Source organism: Apis laboriosa, unplaced genomic scaffold (genome assembly GCF_014066325.1).
Source record: "Apis laboriosa isolate Shangri-la unplaced genomic scaffold, ASM1406632v1 scaffold125_cov141, whole genome shotgun sequence".
Classification (NCBI taxonomy): domain Eukaryota; kingdom Metazoa; phylum Arthropoda; class Insecta; order Hymenoptera; family Apidae; genus Apis; species Apis laboriosa.
This window is the reverse complement of record NW_025221145.1, coordinates 348,023-354,022: the sequence shown is the minus strand read 5'-3', so window position 1 is coordinate 354,022 and position 6,000 is coordinate 348,023. Positions and strand designations below refer to the sequence as shown.

Here is a 6,000-nt window from a genome sequence, read left to right as displayed (position 1 = left end):
ATATATATATATATATAATAATATAATATATATATATATATTAAATATACATAAAATTCTAGTTATAATATATGATATATGATATATATATGATATGATATATTCATTCAATTTATACATTCATATAATTCATATTCATGGATTTTAACTGAGATTAATATTCAATATAATATTATCTTATTTAAATATGATTAAATCTTATTTAAATTTCATAATCTAATTTTAGAATTTTATAAATTCAATTTAAGATTAATGATAATGATAATGAAGATTAATGATAATACATTATTAATTTCTAAAACTTTCGAATATATTAAGGAATAGAAAAATAATACAATATATAAAAAGCGAATGTTAAAATATTTATATACATAAAAGAAATATGAAATAAATTAGAAGCGAGAAAAAGAGAAAATAAATTAAAAATAAATATAAAGAGACGAAAATAAATTAAGTAATCATATAATGCAAATATTATCTCTTGCTTTTTGAAAGATAAAAATAACAGAAAAAATTAATATTTAAATGAGAGAGAAATTCAATATATAATAAGCTTTTTATATATCATTATTTTATTTAAATATATTTCATTTATAATTTTTATATGTAATATAATAGTAATTGATAATCTTTTATTTATTTATTATTAATCTTATATTTATATTATTTATTATTCTTATCTATATCTTATTATATTCTTATTTATTTATTTATATGTATATGCATAATTATTTACTATAACTTTGCTTATTAAAAAATTGATAATTAGAACTATTTTAATATAGGTAATAAAATAGTTCAAATTATAAAATTAAATTACTTAATTATTTAATTGTTACGTTATTAATGAATTTAAGATTAATTATCGAATATTTTAAAAGAGAATTTGTAAAAGAGATTAAAAAACAAAACAAATGTAGCCTTCAAAAGTATATATCTTCAGTAGGTACAACAATACAAATAAAATAGATTATTAGAAAAAATTAATATAAATTATATAATAATATAAATAAAAATTATACAATTAATATAATTATTAAAATATTAAAAATATAAATATTAATTATCTAAAAATCAATTTTTGTTAATATTTTTTGTTATAATTGAATATTGTAATTTCTAAATAATTTTATTTAATCTACAATTATTTAATTTTTTTATTAAATATTACAGTTTCATTCACAATTATAGTGAATGAAAAATAGCGAATTTCCAGAAAATTTAAATATTTTATATTTAAATATTTCAAATCATTATTATTATATTTGAAGTTTTTATAAAATTAAATTAAACCAGGAATCTAAATTCTATCTTTTTTATATCATCAAAGTCAAGAATAAGATTTATGAATATATAATTATGAATATACAATATACCAATTTTTATTCTTAATCTCATATATTTCTCCTTATAATTAAATACAATAAATTTTTTTCGAATTTCCAAAAAAAAAGGATTTCATTATGAAAAAGGAAGTCTATTGCAATAGAACAAATATTTAGAAGTGTCCATTTATAATGCATGACAATAATTAAATGAAAATTTAAACGATCCGATGAATGTTACTTAGGATCTATTTTAATGTTGAAGAATATTTAATTATCCAAAAAAATTGTAAATTGAGATGTAAATCGCGTAATAAGATATCTATAAATACATATGATTAGAGATATAGAAATAAAACAATATAATAAAAGAATACAATATAATAAAAGAATACAAATAAATGTAGTTTCTTGGTATATGTATAATTAAATTAATGTGTATAATATGTATAATTATTAAGCTAATATATATATATATATATTTAAAATATATTGCTAGTTATTGCTATTTATTGCTAGTTATTGCTAACAATACTTTAAATCAAATTATTCTAACAATAATGATACATTATATAAAGTATTATAATATATATAATATATTATATAATTACTTCAGAATAAATATAGTACTGTAAATCAGAATTTTATAAGATTATAAAATCAGATTTTGTAAAGAATCAGAACCGAAACCAATATAAGTTATAACTGTTTTAAGATTATTTCTCATAACAATTTTGAGAATGAAAACTGATATTATAATCGTTTTCCTCTATTTTTGCAATTCTCTCTATCAAAATTTTAACAGAAATGTCATTTTTTTCTTATTACAGTTTTTCTTTGAATAATCAAAGCAGCATTTCTTTTTTCTTTTTCTGTAAATTGTTTTTCTTTTTCTGTAAATCTTTCTTTCTTTGGTTCAATCAGCGATGAGATTATATACATATATCAGTAATTTGAATTTAATAGACGATTTTTTCTGTCATCGATCGTTTTTTATGAAATGCATATTAAATCCGTGTTTAGTTAATCAACTTGAATTACACTTAATACGCTGACAAACGAAAATATTAATCTCATAAAATATCTACTTCTACCTTCTTTTTTGTCATTCACTTATTAGCAATGGAATTCAAAAAGATCGTTATCATAATTGTACAATCGTAATCTATAATGGAAGGAAATACAGAAATGTTTTGTAAATAAAAAAAAAAATTGTTATAAAAATTACGAAAAAAATTAGGTGTACATGTTTGGAATTTTTCAAAGTTAAATTAATAAGTATGATCATTTACAATTTGATATTTCAAATATTTTTTAAATATTTAATAATGGATTTCTAAGTTAATGAAATAAAATAAAACAAAAATAGTCATTATTAAAAAGGTAATTAATTTTTATTATTATTATTGAAAATCGTATCATTTTTGATGGGCGATATCTGATAACTTACTACCTCTAATATTTTCACTTTAGAAAGCAATCCGTTGATTAAACTGTGTATGTGTATGTTCATCTGAGTTTCATACAACTATGCTTTTAAACAATATTATTTTAGATGAAATTAAACTGATACATAAAATAATCGTTGATTAATTATAAATGCATTCTAATTATTATGAAAATACTTTTTCCAATGTCTTTTCTAAGATCTGACATATTTTTAAATTTTCTAATTTTTAATGCTAAATTTTGAATTCTTATAAGCAAGATGAGTCATTATCAATTAATATTTTCCTTTTCAGTATCTGAAATTCTATTAATCCATAAAATTGTACTACCGCTGTATATTAATTTAAATTTAAAACTAACTAAATACAATTTGAATAGTATTTTATCATTTATTTTATTTTTGAAAAAATAAATTATGCATTATATAAAATTATGCTTCTATATTAAATTTGAATACTTTCCTTAGATTTTAAATTTATGATATAAAAATTCTCTTATAATTAATAATTTTCGAATCGTTATAATAATTATCTAGTTTAAAAAATAAGTTTTAGGTTAAAGATATATTTAATAAAAAAATATTATTTAAAAAATAAAAAAGTAGAAATAATAAATAATTTTAATCGATATATCGGTAATAATTATAATCTACATATTTTTTCTTTAACACGTATAATAAAACAATAAAATCTATATAATTATTTTACCCATCAAAAATACATCAAAAATAGTTAAAACTTCATCGGAAACGATATACTAAATTTTATATAAAATTCATTTGTTTCCAGTTGAAAGAAAAGAACTTAAGATTTTTGATAATGGCGCTTCAGTATTGTTTCAGCTATGGCAAACGATTTTGCTCAAAAGTCATTTGCCTTCAACAACTTATCTGTTTGAATGAGATTTCAGTTCACTGCATCGATATTTGATGTCAAATATCTAGATCATCTTCTCTAACCTTTCAAATCCTGAAAAAGTGATATCACAAGCAAACAATTAATGCAATGCATAGGAATGTATCTGGATATTCAAAAATTCAATGAGATCTCTTCTAATTCAATTAATTGCATCCATCTCATTGAAAATACGAAATTTATCTCGTAATGAATATAAATATTAGAAGAAGAATTTAAATTAAAAAATTATTTTAGTGAAATTTAAATTATTTTGAATATTTCAATAAATAATTTATCGAGAAATATTTGATCGTTATAACTAATTTCTAATCAAAATCCAAAATGTAATAAGACAATTTATATTCAATATTAAACAAATAAATTATCTCCATAATACAAGTATTTTAGATCAACAAAACTTAAGTGATTTCAAGTATTTTTTTTTTATAAAAATTTTATTTCGATTTTATTAATGAATTATTATAAAGTTATTATATATTATATTATATTATTATAAAGTTTTTATATATTATATATTATATATATTATATTATATATATTATATATATTATATATATTATATATTATATTATTAAAACATTGACTAATTAAAAAGAACTCTCACACTGCGACAATAAATACATGAATAAAATTTCGATTTTTGGAAAAAATATTTTTCTGTTTCTCAATATATTATCTTATATTATTTTATTTTATTTATTATGTTTATTGAAATTGCAATTTTATGTTTTAAATTGCTCTTAAATTGCTTATTTTTTAATTTAACATAAATTTTGATACTTGATTTAATTCTAATAAATTAATTGTTTCAATATTTTTTATACGATATATATCCATTGTACTTTAGAAAGAATCCGACGTATAACTTTATTTGGATTTCTTTCTTTTTAGTGAAAAAATAGAACAAAATATCTCCTAACTGAAATTAGTATAGTATATTTCAATATTTTTTGTGTAAATTTCAATATTTTTCTTTCAAATATTTTCAGTTTCTGTTTGACCTAAAATCTCGGAATGAAAAATACCATAAAATAATACAATCAGTAAACGTTTTACATTATATTAAAAAAAAAGATATCATAATTTAATAGATATCTTCGTGGTACAATTAATCGTGTATTCAAAAAGTAATACTATATTAAAAAATATCCTAGAATTAAGAATTAATAACAAGAATAAGTTACTTTGAAATTAATAAATTAATTCATTCTGATTAAAAAATCGCAAATAATCAGAGAAAATAGCACAATATGAAAAAAAAGAAAGAAATCATTTTTGTGATTCTTATTATTGCTTATGATTTTATTGCTTATTATTTTTATTGCTTATTATTATTGCTTATTATTTTATTTTGAGATATCTATTATCTCTTTGATCTATATTCATAAATGACATTAATTTAAATCAATTTATGATTTTATAGCCCAAAAAAAATTTTAAAGTTTCATTTGTGGCAAATGGAAATTGAACTTTGAATATTACAAAGTTTAATATTTTATTTGGATTTCTATAAATATTATGGAATTATTGTCCCATAATATTACTCATTTATATGCTGAGAATTCGCAATTTCAGAAATGAAAGTAGAAAATAATTCTTTTTTCAAATCAAGGAAAAAATTAAAACGTTGAATATCTTAATTTTAAAATCTAAATTGAATATTGCACAAATGTGATGCCTGAATTAAAAGTTATTACTAAGAAAGATCACCTACTGTCATAGGATTGTACAAATGTTTATATTATAAGTTTTATATTTTATGTTTATATTATAAGTGAACGAATAATGGTTTACTTTAACTATTTACAGCTGACTTGAGGATTAATGTTTCTAACTGATATAATATTCTGAATTCTACCTAAATTCTATATTAAATTCTATACTAAATTCTATCTAAATTCTATTTTATTCTATCTGATTTGATCTAGAAGATTATCACAAGTCTTGATTTTTCCTCCAATTATTATTTTCTGTGGAAGTGCAAATTAAAGGTTAGAGGAATCAATAATCGCATTGAAGAGCAGTTTCGAAGGATGGATCTTCGCCGAATCGCAACGTGTAGAGATCAAGATCTTTGCGCTTGTTTTCATGATGATCCATTGCAAGGAACTCGTAACTTTGAAATTACCATTGCTACTATATCTCTGTTTAAATTGAAGATTTGAAAAGCATTAGGGAACTGTATTCATAAATTATTGTTAGACTATTGAAAATATTCGAGTTGTTGAAAATAAAATCCAAGCTATTTGATCGCTTCACAAATTTTGGATTTATCACATGTATAAAACTATTACACCATAACATATAAA

The 6,000-nt window shown here is 19.1% G+C and overlaps 1 protein-coding gene across 1 annotated transcript in view; it reads right to left on the bottom strand.

Annotated features, from left to right (window-relative positions):
• LOC122720310 overlaps positions 1-6,000 on the bottom strand; it is a 348,706-nt gene that overhangs the window by 262,946 nt on the left and 79,760 nt on the right.